The sequence below is a fragment of the Anopheles marshallii genome, chromosome 2 (assembly GCF_943734725.1).
Source record: "Anopheles marshallii chromosome 2, idAnoMarsDA_429_01, whole genome shotgun sequence".
In the NCBI taxonomy this organism is placed as follows: Eukaryota; Metazoa; Arthropoda; class Insecta; order Diptera; family Culicidae; genus Anopheles; species Anopheles marshallii.
Genome location: NC_071326.1, coordinates 35,158,770 through 35,180,432, shown reverse-complemented (window position 1 = coordinate 35,180,432; position 21,663 = coordinate 35,158,770).

Below are 21,663 nucleotides of genomic sequence, written 5' to 3'. Positions count from 1 at the left end.
AGGACAAATTGAACAATTTGCATAAACATTAACATAAACATGGTCGTGAGTGCATATTTCAAGCTACTAACGATTAAGTTATTCTTTGGTTTTTCATATAATTGTGTTTATTAAAAATCTTATGAAGTAATATTTGTGGTGTAAATGCGATATACTTGAGACTTGGTACTTGGTACGAAATATTTTCAAAATAAATAATAAAGGCAAGGGATATATTTCTTTACGGATATATGTGTTTATATGTTGACTGTCAAATAGTAATCTTTAAAAAATAAATTTAAATGCACCGTTTGACATGTAACCTTTCTTTAGCAAATTACCTCGTCTCGTCTGGTTGATAGGCCAAGTATAAAGCACACCATTCGCGTGCATTTTACATCGAAGAAAAAAAACTAATCAAAACTCGATTTGTTTACACGTCTTGCCATCCTCTGCTGCTTGAACTCCAACGACTTCAAATGCTTTCTAATGGCACAACCAACTGTACAACCGTACACCTTCACCACACAAATTGACAGATAAACTAATTTTGAACTGCATGCTATAAGTTAACCGGATGCTACCGAATGCTTTCTCGCATGCACTATCGGATGCCTCGACACACCAGATCCGAGATAGTACGAAAACTACAAATCTCATTACATGACACCTTGGCCCGATAGTGGGTCGTAGTTTGCTGCAGCCATTTGGCCAACCGGTAAGGTGAAAGTTGCGTTCTCGTTTTTCCCAAACTGATGATGCTTGTCTCCCGAATCCCCACCCGTTTCGTGCCCACTCGGCAGCAAGTCTTCGATGGTTGCTTCCGGAAAGGAACAAATAGAATTAAGGAAGCTTGCACGGTGGCACACGGGCATGTGTCTTCTAGCCCGTTTCTTTGCTAATCATCCTTGACTTTCGGTCCGTTTGCTTCGTTTTTCCGCTGCTTACCAGGAACCTTGCAAAGGTTTCAGGTTTCGCTCGGGAAGGATAGATGAAGAAAGATTTTAGTCACTAGCTATTATCGTTATCTAAACTACCGAAGCATGACCGGTTTAATTTCCTCCTCGTCCACCGACTGTTGGTATCGTAGCATGTCGTGTCGTGTGTGTGTGTGTGTACATCCTGATCGGTGGTCGCCGATGTGGGTTGGAATTTGTGTGATGCACGCAGAAGGGTAAGTGTAAAAGATAAGTTCCATTTAGCAGTAAGCTATCTCCCAGCGCTGGGACCGTACGAAGTGGCACAAACGTGCACGAGCTTCCGACGCTCGTTCCGTCCACTTCGACCGGAAAACTTGCGGCTCGAGGATGGAGGCGCCCGGTTGGCCGTAGACGGATGGCTTCCGATCGATCAGCTTCACAGTGGCAGCGGCGGAAAAGAAAGTACAAATGCAATCAACAAATGACTTCTGCTCGCCGTAGTGAACTTATCTTCCTTCTTCCAGTCATTAGCTACCGGATGGTTGATGCCGATGGACAGTGGGTGTGCATGGTCGAGAACACATCTGACTGGGTAGTGCAGGTCGCCAGCACATTGCGATGGATTTCCAGTGCTTCGAATTGTGTCTCGACGTATGTCACGTATGGTTGGTGCTGATCGAATCATCGCTTTTGCTGTGCTGTGCCAGACCAGCAGGAAGCTTCATTCATGTTCGACAGCTCTCATGAATTCATCAAATGGATACGCTGATGGAGAGCTTTCATCGGATGGATGGCGTCACATGAAAATAGCTAGACAACATTGTAGTTTTTGGCGTTTCGTCTTTCAGCCGGCTTCCAGCAAGGGGTTTCCGCCACGTCAGGCATTGCCAACCCCAAAAACCCCTTAACCTGCTGAGCGTTTTAATGATGTAACAGCGTGTGGTATCACACTGTCGCTTCATTTCGAGTCCTGAACTTTCTTCTCGGGCGATGGGTAAACAGTGAAGCCGTTCCCTATCGTTAAGGCAAAGCAGCATGTCAGCGCGGTTGATGTGATTTATGTTGTCCATAAGCTGTCAGGCATGAGAAATGAATCGAAGTGCTTTCAGTCAGGCGACCAAACGAGGTAATTTTCTCGATAGCTCATCCCTCACGCTGTCCATTCGTGGCAGTTCGTGTGTGAACTGGTTGTCTTTTGAAGAAACGGCCCCTACCCCCAACCGCCCAATAGCATCCCACCGAGGACCGAAACAACTGGTTGCACTAAATTAATTCGTTCAGCACAACGTACCTATAAATATTCTTCCTTCACTGCTTACACGCAGCGGCTCGGTTTGCAAATGATGGCCGATGTCTGATTTAACAAATTAACAGCACCAAATGAGCAGGCAGTTTTGACATCGTACGAAAGATAACGCACCCCTTTGGATATTGTAATTATAAATCAATACTAAGTGGAAATTAATGGCTTTATTTATCAACGTCATTCGATCGCTATCGCGTACATTACCGATGAGTTTGATGAATGCTTGCGATGGTAAGATTAGAATGAATTTCACTATTTGAGGATCATTCTGGCGTGATTTTTCGTTTGCGGCTCTTTCTACATATGCGTAGCCACTTTAATTATTAGATATTGTTGATATCAAGATGTGATGTAAACAATGTATTCTTGGTAAACGGTAGTTGTATTATAAATTTTGTCGTTCTCTATAATTTAAAATATATTTTGAGGAATATCAAGATAACATGTGTGATGTGTTGTGTCTTTTGTTTTTGCTATTTAAAGTATGTGCTGTAAGACGGCGGTTACTTTAGGTATAGTAAGGGAAATTTAGCTTCCCAACAAAAACTATCGAAAAAATATATTATTCTTGAAGTACCCTGAGCTTCCGATCAGTAGGAGATCCTTTAGAATTATTGTGCGGCTCAGATCTCCATTGCATCACTGTCAATTATGCCTTCGGAACTCCTCGGATCTGATTTCAGGAAGAGGACAGCGTTATTTGCATAGTTCAGTCAGGTGTGCGTGTTTCATCTTACGCAGCAGAACTTCAACCCGTTCTGTCCAACTTCTTGGTTGGAAATATTTGTAAACATGACGTGTGGAGAAGGAAAATGTGGCATAAGCTCAACGATCGTGACAAAGGATCATGCCTCATTCAAATATGTTATTATTTTTTAGTAAGTAATAATTAGAACAGCGTCAAGTCTACCTAAAGTAGTATCTCTCAAAGATAGAAAGTCTCTCTAAGATAAACATTTTTGACAGTCCCATAATTTTCAATTCATTTTATGTCTCTCAAAGCTTCAAAGCCTCCCTAACCTCACATTCTCAAAGATGTGCAGCTTTGATGTTTGATGTTTAATTATGATGATGAGATAGTGGACAGTTCGGCTTGCAGGACAGAGAGACTTAACTTTTATGCAGTACTTATTAGTTTTTGATCGAGCTATATTACAGTATACCTGGTCGTGAAAAACAATAAATAATATTTTTTAAATCTTTCAACCGATGTAATGTATATTTCTGCTAACCTTTTATTCTTGCACAATGTGTTTACATCTATCTACAATATAACAACACGTTACTACCATCAGCTAACAATGGATGGGAATATATACAAGAGAAACAGAAACATCATTGGATTCACAGCATCACACAAGTACACACAAAACACGCAAGCATTGGCAATGGTAGTGGATGACAGGAAACTCTGCTCTGGTGCTTATCACCAATGTCCACATTAGATACTAAGTAGTGAACAGCATGAACAGAACGGAAGAAGAACAGATGCACATGCATACGTGCGGCAAAAGTACGCGCCCGTTTACGATTTTTCACATATGGGAAATATTTAATCAGACGGCAACCGACGCCTTCCACGGATGATAAATGCATCAAGCGTACCAGCATCGTACACGCCAACCTTAGCACCTGCTTCCTGTGTCGCAACAGCGTCGCGAGATGTGTGTCACACTTTCTTTTGTTAAGCGTACGAACAAACATTCAACCTAGAACCTGCCGTCGTGGTAGACTCGTATCGTTATTGCAGCAAAGGAACCGAATGGTAAAGGTTCTTGTGATGCACATTGTGCGCTCACAGCAAAAAGCAATGAACAGAGGGTGAAGGCGTCCATAATTCATGCAATGTGAAAAACTGCTGCCAGTGACAATAGCGTCAAGTAGGGTTGGGCGTCAGACTCATTGTGCTTGCACGGGGAAAGCTTTACGTCATGCAACCGACAACGCCCTCTGGTGAGATAGTTGGGTGCGCGGTACATAACGCTATGAACACTGATCAACACTAAATTGTGTCCCAGCATCATCAAACTGATCATATGGGGTTGTTTTTGTTGTCAAATCAGGTTGATAAAATGTGTAAAACTGTAAAGAAGAAATCTGGAACTGTTCAAATTACAGCATTATTCAAAAAAGGTTATTGGAAAATGATGAACAGGATCTTACAAAGCTAGCTAATCTTAAGTGACTTTTAGAGTGCGGCCATAAAGAAGGAACAATAAATCGTTTGTCTTAATACCATCCTTAAATATGATAAACTTTAAAGATCTTGTATTTGGTATTTCACAATTATCTAGTACGGAGGACTTTTTCGTATTAAATTTGGGAGTGCTTGAAGTGAATTAATTTTCAAATTAATAAAACATCTAATTAAATTGTTATGGCTTATACCCCAAATTATCTTCCTTTTTAAAATGTTATTACAAAGATTAAATCAATGAGTTTAACTTTTTTAAGGGTGGATCGAATGTATTGAAATAATTATCTGATTTGTAAAAAAACTATATCATCATAATGCATTTGATTAGGTCTGGAAAATATTCATGTTGTAATTCATGTTGAAAGAATGGTAAAAATACTAACCAGCTTTGTATTAACAAAATAGAGGTTCTGTCACTTTTTACATTTAAATGCTGCTGTATGCTTTTCAATTCACCACGAGACATCAATAGAATGTTATGTTTCTCATGTGAAATCACATGCTCGTGGGCGTGGAGAGCAACACGCAACATTCTCAATTGCTACATTCTAACTTTCTGCAATTCGCTGTAAAGCTGGCTCATTGGCTCACCAGTTAATGCTGTGCAAATATGACACAGTAATGCTGTCATTTCTAGTTCAAACAAGACTAACAGTGCCATCGCCCGTATCCAGTCTATACCATAGCACATCTCATTCTTTTCAGCTCATTCTTTAGCACGAGAGAGATTCTTTCTAAAGCTGTTTGTTCGATTCTTGTGCACAGCGGGTAAAAAAAGACGATCTAAATGCTCGTTCACCGTCCCGAGGCTAATTTTCCAATGCAAACCCGGTTAGTCGGCGCAGTGCTGCTTACCATTCATCATTGCAACTCTACATGGATTCGAGTGCAATTAAAGCAAGCGTTTTTTTTGTATTTGAAGCTTTACTAGCTCTCAAGAAGATAAATTGTTCCACGAAAGGACATCTCACAAAACCGGCATCATTGGGGCGTCTGATATGTGGGAATGATGAAAACAGCCACTCTATAGCGTTTGCATAATTTATGCACTTCCTGTACGCTTCTGTTGGCGAGGGCACATCATATGTGAAATCTTTAAAGGCAAAACAAAACTAGGAGTTGCTTTTCACTTCGGTGTGGGATCCGTACTAATGGGAAATATTGTTTTGCTTTGTTACTTAAAATTAAGTAGCAAATGATGAGTTGACATATGATGGACATTAATGGAGTTTCGCATCGTCCGGTGGCATTCAATCCATTTTTTTTCGCTGGAAAGATTCTGTTCCAGTGCATCTTTGTGTGCATTTGTTTGTGTACGGGGAAACGTATTTCCTTTTTCTTTTAGTGGTTGTCACCGATTGAGCACACATTCCAGGTTGCCGGATGCAACAGCAACACTAACTGGGCGTCTCGCATACCAGCAATTCGAATGACGTATCACCTACCGGTACCATCGTCATTCACGGGTATCAGCACACGCCCAGAAGACACGTTCGCACGCGGAACTGATACATAGCGGCTGAAAGCTACGCTCCGCTGTATACCGGCTGCAACAGTTGTAGCTGCACCAGTGTAGCATAGAGTTGCAGGGCGGATGCAATGCTTTTAAGCTGCCTTTCAGTCTTCCGTTTTGTTAGTGATGTGTATTTTTGTCTTTTTATTTTATTTCCCATTTCACTGCTAAATGACTTCCCAGATACCTGGCAACCGGCGGTTTGGTGTGTGTGAGTCGCGCTGCTCCAACACCCAAACGCGTCTCGGATTCGCGGGATTGTGTAAACGGGCAAATGGAAAGTGGCCATTGCCTGGTCGGATTAAGTGTAAACATAAGCTAGGCGTTTGTGTCATACGCTTGGGTGTCGTTTTGCTTGGCCAGTTGGCAGCTGGTACCCTGATGCCATGTCCCGCTTCCATGGGGTAGTCTGCCTTGCATCGCGGCTTTTGCTTAACGCAACGGGCGTTGATTTAGTGGTGTGCTAGGGTTTATTTTTTGCCACGCATTGGGCCACCCTAATCCAGCACAGTACGCCCCTTGCCTGCAGAGCGAGAACCACTTCCGAGCGAGAATACGGACGTTACCCAGGCGCTTTCCATTAGAGCGATTATAAGCGGTGTAGCAATAGGAATACCGTGCGCCATGAGTTAGATACTGTTTGCTCTTCATTTCATGCAGTCTAATCCCCCTATTAGTGAGAAACACCTAACTTTCAAAATGTGTGTGATGATGTTTCAGATGAAAGTGATTCCGTTTTTGACAATGAAAATGTTGAAGCAGTTTTAAACAAAAAAGAAAAACTCGTTTAAAGATGATTTATGTTAAAGCTACATTATAAATTATACAGGCATAATTTTTTCACCCAAAATATCTGTATATCAAGTTTGGGTCTCGAAATGAACTGGCAAAATTTATCTAGAACTGTCTAGAATTCTAAAACTATTCTTCACCAATTGATTTAATTTCCTGAGTTAGTGTACCAAATAACCTTAAGACCAACTTATGTACATTCGTCTGAAGTTTTAGAGTATTTGATATAAAATTGCTTTAAATTCGATTGAGATTGAGATTGAAGATTGAGATTGAAGATTGTTCGAAAAACTGGTTTAAATATAATTTTTCCAGAAATGCCAAGAGTTTCATAATTCTTTATCTCCAAAATAATGCGTTTTCCTAAAGGTTTTTTCACCGAATAATCCTCCAACTGTGTTATGTGGAATGGTATGCAGTTCTAAAACTGTTCAACATCAATTGATTTATTTTACTGTAAAGCCGAACAACTAATAAAATTCAGACCTATTTGTCATAAAAATTAGAAAATATTTTGATCCATAAAGATTCCTAAAGTTATTCATTTATATTAATTTATTTTCCAAAAAGATCGTTTAAAAAACGTCAAGCCTGATTTCAGTAGTATTATCAAGAATTCTAAAAGTTATCTTTTTAAAATGACTTAACATTCTATAAGTTTATTAACTAAACAGTTCTAAAACTCATTTGTCTAGAATTGTCCAGGATCCTGTCCAGGAATTCTTATGCTCATAAATAATAATTAAAACTGCTACCACTTCAAATTACGTACCTTTCAGCGAGAGTTTAAGCAGCGTTAGAAACTCACATGTGCTTATCCCGCTCTGTATCCATATCCGCTTGGTTAGTGTGGCACACATGTGGCACTACGATGCAATAGATCATGCATGGAGGCGGCTTGAAAAAGGACCATCAGGATCACCAATTCCTGTACCGGTAGCCTGATACACGGCACCGACAGGTTCTCCGACGGTTTTGTTTGGTGTTTTATGGCAAACGGGTCGCCAAGGATCCAGGCAACGCGCAATGCTCTGTTTGCACATCGTCGTCTTATCACCGTCTCATTAGTGGGAAACACGTCTGTTTGCCTCGAGGCAGTACCACCGATCCGGATTTTATCCTTTTACTTTTTCTACCCTTTTTCACGCTGCTCCTTCATCGCGGTCCGTGGACAAAGGGTGAACTCCTCACACATGTACCATGCTGTGACACAGTGCCAATATGTGGTACCGGTGAACGACTTGGTGTTATCTCGTCATCATCTCATCAGGCGATCGCAACCCTTTGGTTTTGTTGGTGTTCGGGTGAAATTGCGCAATCAGTTCATACGCGGTTTAGCGCACAGCCTAGCACCAAAGCATAGCTAGAACTGTCGCGCTAGTACTATCTCTGATGTGAAAAGTTTATTAAAAGCGTGCTGAACAATTGGCTCACGGATTCTGTCGCGGATGCAGAGCGAACAACTTCCCGTGTTTTCCCCCCATTGCACGACAGGTGCATCGCAAACGAAGCGATAAGAGAGATTATTTTTAGCATGTGTAAGTACCAGGGCTAGTATGACAGCATTTGTAGAACGTTATCACTCAATCTAGGCCACGCAGGATGAATGGTCAATCGTGTTACGAGCATTTTAAATAAATAATCCTTTGCTGAGAGTATGATTATGAATCATGCGTTGGGCTTGGCGAGTGAATGATGAAGGGTTTCATAAAAATCGTAGAAATGTAAGTGCTTAGCTAAGCAATAATGTATATTGATACATGATGATCTAATTAGCATTACATTTGGATGATTTATATTCCATTTGACTCTTGAATAATTGTTAACTGGTTTCTAATATAAAAAGTTAAAGCTTTTTTTATCTCAATTGAGTTCCCAATTAATGAACACTCTGAAATGGAGTTATTTAACTTAATTAGTGCTTCTAATTATAGATATCATATCAATCAATTATGAATGTTATAACCGGAAAGAAATAATACAGTATTTACACAAAAATAAAACAAAATATGTTACATTACTTTTTAAATTCAAAAACCATACCCTTGTCGGTTTCTGAAATTTTGATATTAATACCCTGAAACATACTATTGAATCAATACGGTACAACAAACCGATAATGGAATATCTTACAATTAGTCAATGAATATTGGCCATGCACAATTGTGCTTTCTAAAAATTTTAAAAATCATAATAAAATCCACAATGCAATTAGTTATTAATTGATGCAACACAAAAACACATTCTTTCAAAGGCAAACAAAGGCTTTCTATGATTTAATTCACCCTTAGCTAGACAGTCAGTCCCACGTACAGGGGATTTGTCTGGATGGGATTTTTGAGCGGTCCTGTCGTTTGGAGACCGGCGCCGCTACCACAAACCACCCTTTCGAAATATTAGCTCATAAAATATATGTATGAAAAAAAAGTGTATACAAATTATACTTATTATAAATTATTTAAATTTTTATCACAATTAATCAAAATGCATAATTTGCAATATTATTCCAATTATTATTCCAATTATTTCCAATTGATTGGATTTTTGTCTAAATATAAACTTTAAACAAATAAATGTACAAATCTATTACTTCAGTATAACAGAACTCATTAACCATTAAATAAAACTGAAGAGTTCCCTAAAAAAGGCAACATTGCGCAACTTTGTACCACACAAAGATGCACTTCACTGTTGTGCACGCCTTCGAACAGTTTGAATATTGCCTTAAGCGCAATCGAAATAAAAGGAGCAAGAAACAACAGGAAATAAAAAAAAAACTCGTATGTTTATCTAGCCGAAACATTGACAGCCTCAACCGGTCATGGGGCTTCAAATGAAACGATCGTTAAAACGAGCAGACGAAGGCATGAAGATATTCGAGATGTATGTACGTATATATAGCGGTGCCACAGCCACAGTGCATAAATAAATGTTAGAGTTTAGTACACTGCACGTCCGCGATGAGTTATGGGCTTGATTTACTGCAATAAATCTGAAATTTATTTGATGGACCCATTTGTTTGTATGCGCGCCATTTTTTCCCAATACACATACAAAGGAAATCGGCACCCCAGTTGTATGCGTATTAGTGTGTGCAGAAGCATGAGTGCTTTCTCGCGCTTCAACATTTTTACATTCCCAACCACCATCACCTGTTTGATGTAGTGTTGGGTCTGAAGCGAACCGGAAGCTTTCGGAAAAGGACAGGGCATCAGCATCAGTGATATTATATGAAAAACCAAAACAGTGCTGCTCGTACGATGTGATAGAGTCATAAGCTCATTCGGGTCAGAATTTTCCAAACGCACTATTGAGGGACGATGCAATAAAGGAGGATGCTTTAGTTGCATATTCTGATGGCAGAAAGCTTTGGCACGATTAAAACGAACAGATAAAAATGGGCCAAAATAACGACCCGCTAAAAAACCCAAACGATGCTGTATAAAAATAGGTTTTAACGGTGGACAAACTGGAGATAAAAGCCAAAGCCAAAAAAAAAAAGAACTTCAACTGTGCGAAATAATCTATGTGCCGTTCGATTCGAGCAATTATTTATTTTTTTCTCATCCCCGCTTTTACTCTCTATTGCTTTATCGTACGGAACCGTTAGTAACCGGTTGAATGGGATGGAATATCTACAGCGACACAGCAAACGCCGTAATTAATGTGCATCAATCAATGGGTTGCACTTGTTAGATTGCATTTTTCTTGCTGCTGTTTTTTTTTCATTGCCCTTCTACATTCAAGGTAATGGTGAGTGACATAAAAATGCTTTTACAAAAAAGTGGAAAGGCACGTAATGGATGACACAATTCATTGCATGGATTGTAAAGTTTTAAGCTTTCTAACATGCAACATAAACAAATCAAATTAAAATCGACATTTAAAATCGTGTGCGTGTCGCTGTGCCTGCCTTCTGTTGCTTCCGCAGTGGAATGTAATCTAAATAGTTTGACGGTTGATGGTACCGCGTAACGCAAACGGGGAAGTTTTCGTCTACCTTTTGGTAAGTTATAATGTTAAGCCCGGTTAAACGCAACGGTAAAGATATTTCATAGAAATTCCACTGAATTATTACGGCAAAGCTGTGCGAGTATGTGCTACGCAGTGTTCTGTCACGTGATTGCCGTGCCGCGGATTATGAAAACAAGTACATTCATACAGTTTACATGTAGCAACAAAGATGGCTTCTATAGAAAGATAGAAAAATATGAGTGATTTATTAACAAAAAAGGCGAAAGGTAACGAGGGAGTACCTTTAGACACACCGCACGAACGATTGTTAAAACACAACTCGGTAGGTTACGTGATAGTCACCCTAGGACAAGCGAAAGCAGACGAATCTTCATTCAACCTGCATGATGGAGATAATGTTGGAGTGAAAAATATGTAAAACGGAAGTATTGCACTAACCACGTCAACTCAAGTGAACGCAAAGAAAACGTGAGATAGAATAAAGAGCAACACTTTCGGAAAGCATACAAAACTAGCTTTGTCAAGGATGGTAAAGGAAAGCAATGTCTAGCGATGGTATCAGCTTCATTTGTTTGTTTTTTTTTCGTTCATGCCACTTACCGGAAGTCAACTTCCGTACGTTGATGTGAAGGTTGCAGAAAACGTGCAAACAAAACAAGAGCCGTAATAAAATGGCATTCAAATTTCGCGGGATTAGTTAGCATGAATTATTCAGTATTTATGTCATTCATTTTGTTTGCACAGGTGGCGTTGTAGTTAACCTTTGCTCATGATTCGTATGCTGAGATTTACTGTTGAGGAACATATTTTACTTCGTCTCCCTTTGCGATGAGATATGAGGAGATCTTGTAGGCAATCCCTCATGCAGATTATTAGTCTTTGAAATTTTATATTAAGTACATCGTTCTAGCAAGTTCATTCTATTAGGTCAATGAAAACGTTTTTGAACTTCAATTTATAATGGTATGAGCATATATATTTTCACAATGCTTCATGATTCAATTCACAAATTAGTATGAGAGCACCTTGTGGTTGTTTGTTTCAGAAAAAAAAAAACAACAATAAACAGATAATATTGGTTCGCCCCAATACCTATTAAACGATGTTTAAATATCACTTGTATAACACTCACATGCATACACATTTGGCCATAACATGTAGAGAAACTTGGGGTCTACGCAATATGCGTAGCAATGGTGCGTAGCTTAATGCAATGGTCGTAAACGAACAAATCGTGGAGATCTTTTAGCCAGGAAAATGAATTAATCATTAAAAAATTTCTATTAAAAAAACGTTTCCTTGTTAAACGTTTGATTTCAAATGAAGAAGCGATAGGTAAACGGTGAACAGAATCACCATGCAGTTTATTGCATTTTAAGAGATCTGCAGTTTAAATGTGTCGGAACATCACACTGCAATTTATTCTCATTCAAGTTTTTTCATCAGCACACCATAAAACTAACGTGCAGTGTCACTGCGCGGATCATCCTCTCTAACCGTTTCCATCAGCAACCTCATCATCCTCATCAACCATCGTCGAGATGATGCTGCGAGTTGGGCGAAAAGTGCCTGAGTAGTTTGCACGTCGTTCATGGCACAGAAATAGCACCGTCAATGTGGAACAGGATGACATCAAAAACGCGATAGCGAACGAAATCTACTTGTTTCCTGATCCAAGGACAACTGTTTGGCGGAGCAGCTGTTTGGTCGGAAGTTGTGTCTGCTGAATTGCCAATGCAAAAGGGGAATCCGACAATTATCAAACTTGTTTCAACAACTTCAAGCACCGAGTCGGTTAAAGCTTTGCTGTGGAGCGTGATGGAAATGTGGAAACAGTGCGATACATGTGCGGGTAAAAACATGTACATTTGTTTAGCATCGAAACTTGATAGCTTGTGCTGGCTAATGAATAGCAGAACTTGAGCAAAGTATTAGCTTAATTTTGTGTACGGTACTATGGAGATGTTTCTTTATTTCGAAAAGAAGATGTTGTGTATGAAGGTAATCAAGCTGTTAATATTGGCTTTAGATATTTGTTTTAAAATTAAAGTTTCAAAATTAAAAATAAAATGTTTTTAGTCAACTGACAGTTTTTCAAATCGCATAAAAAGAATAAATTATGCAGATATTATTCGTTTTGTTCTTTTTCTTGACGTAACGACCATCTATAGGTCATGTAGTCCATTTATGGGCATAATTTTTCCATTTAGCCGGATATTCAGTCCTTCCTACGAAAGATTGGTTCGGATGAGATTTTGGATCGGTCCGGTCGTGTGAAGACCTTCTTTTTTCATTTATTTATTTCTTCGCCGTTTCCAATACACCCCCTGTCGCCTCCGTTGTTTGTAAGTTTTTGGATTATATAAATCATATTAATTGACTAACAAACATCTGTAAGATAACATCCTTAACGAGCTGCCCGTTAACGCATAAATGTTAAAATAATAAACGCATTCCGTATAGCATACGGAGAGGGTTACAGCGACGCTTTACTGGCCCATTTCTAGGTCTATTCATACAGTTTTTTCTACTAAACAGCTAAACTGCCGCACTCGGCGGCCGTCTACTCTGCCTACCTTTAGATCTGCCACTATCTGTAAGAATAGCTTATAACATGCAACAACATCTCGCAATCCATAAGTTTAAAGGTGTGGGAAATAAACTTGTTACAATTCCATCCTTGAAGGAGTTACAAACTTGAAGGAGTATCGATGATTTGTTGGTTACAAATCCGTTTTGGTCTGTCACTGCCATTTTATCTCTTAACCACAGCCTGCGATTTCTCAATGAATTCTCGACAAAGCAATTGTATTTGATTTCATGAACAGAAAACATAACCCTACGGCTAGATTTTGCCGACGTAATCAGCACGAGCAGTTCGAAATTCTCGATTACGCACCTGTCAACCGTGGGTCTTCCATTGTTCAATCGTCTGACTCGAATGTGGAACGGAATGTGAGGCAATGAAGTCGTACTGGGGACGGAAATCCTAATGATTACATACCTTCCATCCCACACTGAGTGATTTTTGCTTGGACACCCTTCGTAATGCTGCATTTGAAGTGTCAAAGTGTAAGTAAAGCAAAGGACTCATGAAGAATTGGTCTCAATTTTATGCTTAGTGTAGCCATTTTGGCGAACACTTTTAGTTACAGACAACAAAAACTGCCAATCCTTAGCCCCTTGCCTGGAGTAAGAAAAGGAAAGAAAAACAAATATGGCCGATTTCAAGCATTGAGCGCACAAATAAAAACCACACACCACACTGCGGGGTAGGTGAAAAGAACAGAAAACAAAAAAAAAACACAGAGCGACGATAGTGCGATCGTCGACAAGAACGAGTCATTATCGTCTACGAACGAATTGCGGAATAAATTGAGGAAAAACCATTTCCATTCGGTGGGCATCATTTAAGCAGACTACACGTTCGTCGGTATGATCTCGGTTGCTTCTTTGGATGGGGCGATAGGAGGCCAAACAAGTTAGTTAAGCCAATGAGGAAACGATGGCCGAAGGGCGTGTAGTTGATGTCTGACAGCTTCCTGCCTCCCTGGCCAAGGAACGCCCTGGCGGTGGAGTGGCTCGATATGAGTGGCACGAATCCAATTTGGCGAAAGCGATAGGATGTTCTCGACAGTTACAACCTTCGCAAAGTGGACAGGCTAAAGGAGAGGGCATGAACGGTGATGAAAGGTGGTTTCCAACTAAAAAAAAAACAGCAAGGAACGAAAAAAAACACAGAAAAAGCGGGAAAAGTTCTTATCATTTGTGCCGGCTATTCAGTGGCATTGCTGATTAAGCAGGAAAACTTAATTGAAATGGCAATTACTGTGATCCATTGTATACTCGTAGTCTGTGGTGAGTAGGAATCTTAGGAGGTACGTGTGGTTGCTAAGGTTTTTCCGGTAGTTGGTTGAATGAGACTTTTCCTGTGTGTATTTTTTTTTCATCCCATCCGAGTTTGTCGTAGCGTTTGATGTTTCGGGTGACTGGGTCGATCGATTCGATCTTTCATTACGATGACAGTCTGGTGACGGTTTTACGGAAACAGTGCATCATCTATATGTGTTGCACACTTTAAATTAATAAATATATAATATTAGGTGTTATTAAATCATATTAAATAATATATAAAAAATATACGGCAAAATATGGTTATGACCTGACCAACAACTTTAGTAAATTTTAAGATCGACCGATATTCCTTTGGTTATGTAGATATGATCAAATCATTGTCATCATCATGTAGTCAAATCAAAGGACACATTTGGTGTCGATGCTAGTTCATTAGAGTATTTCTCTTGAGAAGATGTTGTATTTTTGTACGAGCCTCCTTATGTTTCAGCGTGGAATTGGTCGGGCACTGTCGCACCTTGGTATATCCCACCATCGTAAAGAATTCTTACAAATAAGTTTATACTTTAGTGCACCGTTGGTATAAGCTTTAACCAACATGAAAAGTTACGTTTCGACAAATAAAATTTAAATATATTGCTTTTTTAATCAAGAACAGAGGTACAACTCGGGACCCCCTTTAGGTCGGGGTCCCCCGGCGGCCGTTTAGTCCGCTTATAGGAAGATCCGCCTCTGAGTGCAACATTCTACAAAAAGTGTCTTGCAACATTGCAGCATTGATAAATCTGATGCCTTAGTCACATATAGTTCATGCTAAATATTATAAACATTATATGCAATCATACGCCAAGATTTAAACTTTCTCCGACTTCAACCACCAACAATTCCAGTATTATTCAGATTGCTGAAAGCAATGTAAGAAAATAATTGAACACCACGGTCTAATCGATTATGTTGTGTGTTACCCAATCAACACACCTTCAACACATAACTACATCAACATTTTCAATGATACAGCTCTAAACTTCGGTATCTATAGAATGTCATTTTAATTTACCAATGTTATGCACCATTCGTCATCTTTATTCCGCCTTGGTATGTTATTTGTCATGTTACCATTCCCCCAACCGATGGCGGCAACATTTTTCCACTTCAAATCCATTGGGAGAGACAGCAGTGAAAGCAAAATTATTATTACCCATAGGCTCTAGCATACGCGCCCGACACGTACCGGCACGTAAATATGCTTCATGTGCACAAGGTGTCGGTAAACGTATGGACACGGTTATAATAATTGTACGCTCGTTTTTCACTCACACTTAACCAGTAATTAACGGTAAATAACTGTTTGTTCCCGGTGCTTAATTGTTCCCGGGATGCAGTTTTCCCCGCAGGTGGGAAAAGATTCGGGCGGGAGTGGTAATCACAGGACGGAAGTAACGCCACTGCAACTGGAGCACACTTGCGCCAGTCGTACGCGAACGGTCGCTGCCATCAGTCATCAGTTAATTTGTTTGCCCACTGGCCAATCGAGGACAAATGAGTTGTCAGGGCGTACAGGTTCGCGCACAAAATGAGTGCTACGTGCATTAATTTGTCCATCATTCTACCATCCCACTCATGTACACACAGCTTCCTGGTCTCGCGGCCCGGTTGGCTCGTGCGTTCCGTTGCGTGTTGGTAATCCTGAAAATGCATTTGTTTGTCGTGCGGGACAGGATTTTACAGGGTACAGGTAGATATAAAAGAGCTGACTCAAAAGCGAGTTGATTTATATTCCTGCCAGGGTTTGAGGGTAAAATGATGTTCGATAAAAAAAATGGCAGAAACATGCACAGCCACTCCCATCCGTTAAGCATTTCCTTAACTTTGGTTTAACTTTGGTCGCGCTGTTGTCCTGGGGCTGTTCTTCTTCCCCAGCTTTCCGCACAAAGCAGATGAGCCGATCCGATGGAGACAAGGCAATGAGCTGATTTAACACCCATTAACTGAATTAGCCAGCGATTTATCATTTAATGAACATTTTAAATCTCCACTCGCGCTTTCGTGCACACGCCCGTCCAGAGGTGCAATCGCGTTTAATGCTTCATGAAATATTCTCATATTCCGAAACAATATTTTGTCCTTTCTTCCTTCGTTGCAGGGCCACTGGCAGGCCGGGACCAGTCATCCGATGCTTTGGTTGGGTCGTCTGTCGCTGATCCCATTCATAATTTGGCTACTTCCAACGGGTCGGAAAAGTGCATTATCTACCAACCTCTCCTACCAAAGCCGCAACTCCGTCCGTGGCGTCACGTGATGTGTATGCTGGCAGCATTACTTTCCTCCTGGATGGGCCTAACCTAGTCCGGGTGTGATGTGGTGTGGTGTGGTTGCTTCATCATTAAAGCAGCATTCATGTGGTATTGCCTGCCGTAACGGTGGCGACTATCGGTGGATCGGTTGCGATAGTTCGGAACGTGGTGTCCCGATGGAGGCGTTTGCTAAACGATAAGCACACCCACGATCCCGATTCGGCCGGGTCAGTTTTATACCGGGCACATGTCTAGTGCAATCGCGCCTCGATACTGTACTTCCCTTCTTCCCCTCCCTCACACACCCATGCCCGAATGAAAGCCAATTAGGGGTCCGTGGAATTAATGCAGCTATCTGCTAGGTACACCGATGTGGTACATTTTCGAAGCAAGATAAATTATGCACCGGCCGTATGCGTTGACGGTGTTGGTGGATTATTGAATTTTAGCGTAAACTATTTCATTTCTAACATTGTTGAAAATCACACGAAACGGTGCGTGGAATGTTGTGATAGGTTGAAAATGCACGTCAGATTTCCATTAACAACATTACCGGTGATTGCACTAGTGGACTAGATGGAGCAGGATGCCGATGGGCATTCTCATAAGCTTACAGAAGGTGTTTAACGGTCAGATCAACTATCGTTCCACATACAGGCACGTGTTTAATGGTATGGTTTTTATGGTTTTTATGGTAATTTTCTTGCCATAATTAGCATCTAATTCGTCAAGAAAGAGGCACCAAACAGAGGAATCTCGAGGAATATTTGTATTTAGCAGTAGTGGCTTTCTTATTTTAAACCTTAAGTCGTTTATTTGACTGTCCTTTTTGTTGTTTACTACTTAAACCACCTTCAATGAGTTTGGGCTTGGTAACTAATGCATAAATTCATCCAATTTGTTCAATGCATATTGCTTGGCATTCAACTTTTTTTTTCTACGAACATAAGTAGGATTCGTCAAATATGTTTGGAATGTGTTGTTCAATCACCAGCTATGATCGGATGCTAACCTTTAGTGTGAAGATAACGAAATGGTAATTAATTTTAAAATCTCGCACTCCATCTAGCGTACACTCATAAATTGCAGTCTGCCCCGGGCAAACCGACCGGAAAACCATTCAACACTGTATCCATTATCTCACCGGGTCCAAACGTGGAAAAGTCAAATATTTTCATGCGTGATTAAGCTGCTGGTATATTTTTATGACCCTTTCGTATGAACTATCGCCGCAACTTGAGGTTATCGTTTGATCTCTTTATGCTCCGTTTACAGTGCCCATCCTTCACCGGTGCGTGTTTGTGTGTGCGTGGAGCTGTAAAAGCTGCTTAAAATATTCCACATCCGAGCGGATCTGATGGGGTTTTGATTATTTATCGCTGATAGAATATAATGATCTTTCAATCTTGTTCAGATAAAGGTGAACTGCATGCCTTTTCCCAACGCACACACACACACATACGCATAAAAAAAACCTATTACGTGCCGCTTAGATAAACCATTTACAAAGCGGGGTCCATGTTCGGCCGGGTTCAGCGGTGTCTAATCGTAATTCTGACCCCGGTGCTTTGGTCATTTTTTCTCATCGCTATAATTTATGCCTAACCCGAACCATTGGCCAAACGCCAATCCCTTCGGGAACGGTTTGGGCCAATTCACCAACGATCATTTTCTGATTGGATGAAATTGATATCCAGTATAGCCTTTGCGTCCCATTCGCTTCGTTCCCTTCCCAGATCGATTCGAGAAAATGATGCACGGTGGTACAATTCTGAAATAGCCGGTGGCTATCCGGTATCATCATTATCTTCGCCATCAGGATCAGGTCACTGTATCGGAGGGTGGGATCATATTTGCTGTAGTTCTAGAAAACCAGTCCCCGAGGAATCTCGTCAAAGGAGCACATAATCCTTGGCCAAAAAATCACTGCCACTTGTGCTGGGGTTGTGCTCTAGGGTGAGAAGATGACGCTCGTTTTGTCCAGCACAAAAGACACGGTCAGTTCTCGAGCCATCGAGCTGCCAGAGGATGGCCCGAAGGGAACCCCGGGCCTGGCCGGCCCTCCGTTGAAGAAAGGAAGAGTGTGTTCGTTTCAGGCAAAAATGGACGGGAAGAATCAATCATAAAGAGCTATTTTTCGGTGCGCCCTGTAGGCATCTCGTGTTGCGCACGAATGAACGACACTAGCATAGCATAATCGAAGCACCAGTAGGATAGCAAATTTCTGACATCAGGTGTCACATACTACGAAGACACCAAGAAATGCCGATGATGACGGAGATTTTCAGTCCCGGCGCAGCCCGTACACAATTTTCGTTGAACAATTCATTCGCTACGTTCATTGTCTTGTTGTTGTTTTTTTGCTTCAGTTTTATGCTCTCAGCCCAGCATATTTGCTATTTTTCCCCATACACACATATAAGAGACACCCACAAGAAAAGGTGAATGTACGGATCGCGCCGAATGTGGAGGTCGCAGGTGTTAGGTGTTATTCCCTGTATGTGTGTGTGTACGTATGTTCGTATTTTTGCATCTTCGTAGGGATGATTTCTGACGAATGGAATCATTTTTTGGAGTGCGTGTTGTCAAATATTCATTCGATTCCGGAACGAACGCTGTCAACACCCGAATACTTTCGACACGCTCCCAGTTTAGATTCCAGCATTTCTGTTTCGTTATATGCAGTCTCTCCCCTTTGGGTGACGTGTCTTTCACACCATCGTATAGATTTCGTTCTCGACCTCGATGTTTTGACGAGTTGGTGAGGAGCTCGTTTTAGCATTCGTGACAGCCTGCGAAAAGGGCTCCTGTTAACCAGTCGGTAACCATATGGAGTTGGATTTGATATTCAAATTATGAAATGAAAAGGAGGTTAATCGAGTTTTAGCCTCACCGTTGCCCAGGGAGATCAGATGGAGGGTATGAGATGAGAAGATTGGGGGTTGGTTTTCCGCCCGAAAGTTGGGACCGGAAGGACAGCGTCGATAATTGAATTCGTTGTTCGGAACGAGCTTGTGGCAGGTGGCTCAAAGGCACAAACGATAAGCCAAGATAGATAACGTGAACATCAAGGTGTCACAGTTGATAAAGATATGCAATTTATAAAAAGCAATAGATACAGATATTTTTGTGCAAGGAAAAAAAAAGGAATCAGCGATAGTTTAACAAAATTATTACGTTGAAGTTTAGAATACAAACTAGTTAATTGTTAGTAATTTTAATTCAGTTAAGAAGAACATTATTCCGACTCAGAATCATATTTTTATATTTGTTAAATGTGATAAGGAGGAGATGCCTTGAAGAATGTGTGCTCTCCTCAGTTAAGATGCGGCTGATGATACGGCTACGAGCAGTTTTGTAATGTAATGTAATATAATGTAATGTAATAAAAAAAAAAAATAAAACAAAAATGCTAAATGATTGGAAAATCCATTTCAAGAGTATATGACATTTTATATATTTTTTCAAGTAGTTTTGTGTATTTTTTTTCATTCAATTAAACGCTTCATAGTAGTGGGCGAACTGTAGGTTATGTGCGGTTGAACATGAACATATTTTTATGAACGCTTTTGTTCAGAAGATTTTAAACGTTTGCCTTATCTTCGTCTACTGCTAGGATGTAGTATAATCATCGGTATAAACATTATAAATAATGTTTCCATGCTAATTCTCTGTTCGCGAATAAAGGAAATGCGTACAGTTCGATCATTATATTTATTAACCTTATTTAGAATATCGAGATCATAGATATAAATAAAGGGTAAATAAATAAAACCCTAAATTTTAAACTTAATAAAACTAAATAAAAAACTAAATTTTGATCACTACCAATTAACTGTTTTAATTTCTTAGTTAAATTATTCTTACAAAAATTTAATAAGGATAGGCAATTCAAACTAAGTTTTCAAGAGCAATGAATCTTTTAAAAGAATAATTGAAGTGATTCCAAAGTTTAAAATGCTGTGTCTATAAGGTATATCTATAAAGACAACAACAAAAGGGGGTGATTTTCGCGTCGTTCCAATATGGTAACAAATCGAAATATGGTCAATTGTCTAATACTGTCAATTGATTACCAAAGTTCACATACACTATTCAAACACACAATATTAAATAATCGTGGATATGAAGTGAGTAGATTCACCCATCAGACAACAAACAAAAAATATCATATTCTATCCCGAATATCCTGAAATTTCCTGAAATGTCAACTGATGAATTTCTACATCAAAACATTTTTTACGAACTGTTACCCAAATTTCCTTAAAATAAAGCCAATTGATCAATCGTCCATAGCCTAATCGGGTAAATTTACTCAAGTAGAGGTTGTATTATGGGCAGACGAAAGACAAGATAGTGTTGAGTAAGTATTATTTCTGCATATTTTACCGAAATTCCGTAAAGCAAATGGAAAGCTTATCGCGATTAGCAAACCAAACCAAACCGTTTATTATTATTTGCAGCTCATAATTGTTCCATAGCAATTGTTAACTGTGAAAAACGTTGATAAAAGCTGCAAAAGGAAATTCTTGACTAGATATTGCATAGAAATTTTTTATATCGTCTTGTTCATAGACCATAGAAGTTCAAATACAACAAAAAAATCACAGAAAAATAAGAAAAAGTTCTATCAATAACATCGCTGTTTGCACTATCAGGACAATCCTGCAATGTAATATCAATGTTTGTTGCATACTGTGAGTGAGTGTAACTGTTGCTGTTTAATAATTTACTTCATCGAGATGTGTTCAATGTGCCACGACTCTATTCAATATCATTAAACAACTTGAACAAAAAAGAATATTTCACCATGTGCATTAGGACCTATTCGA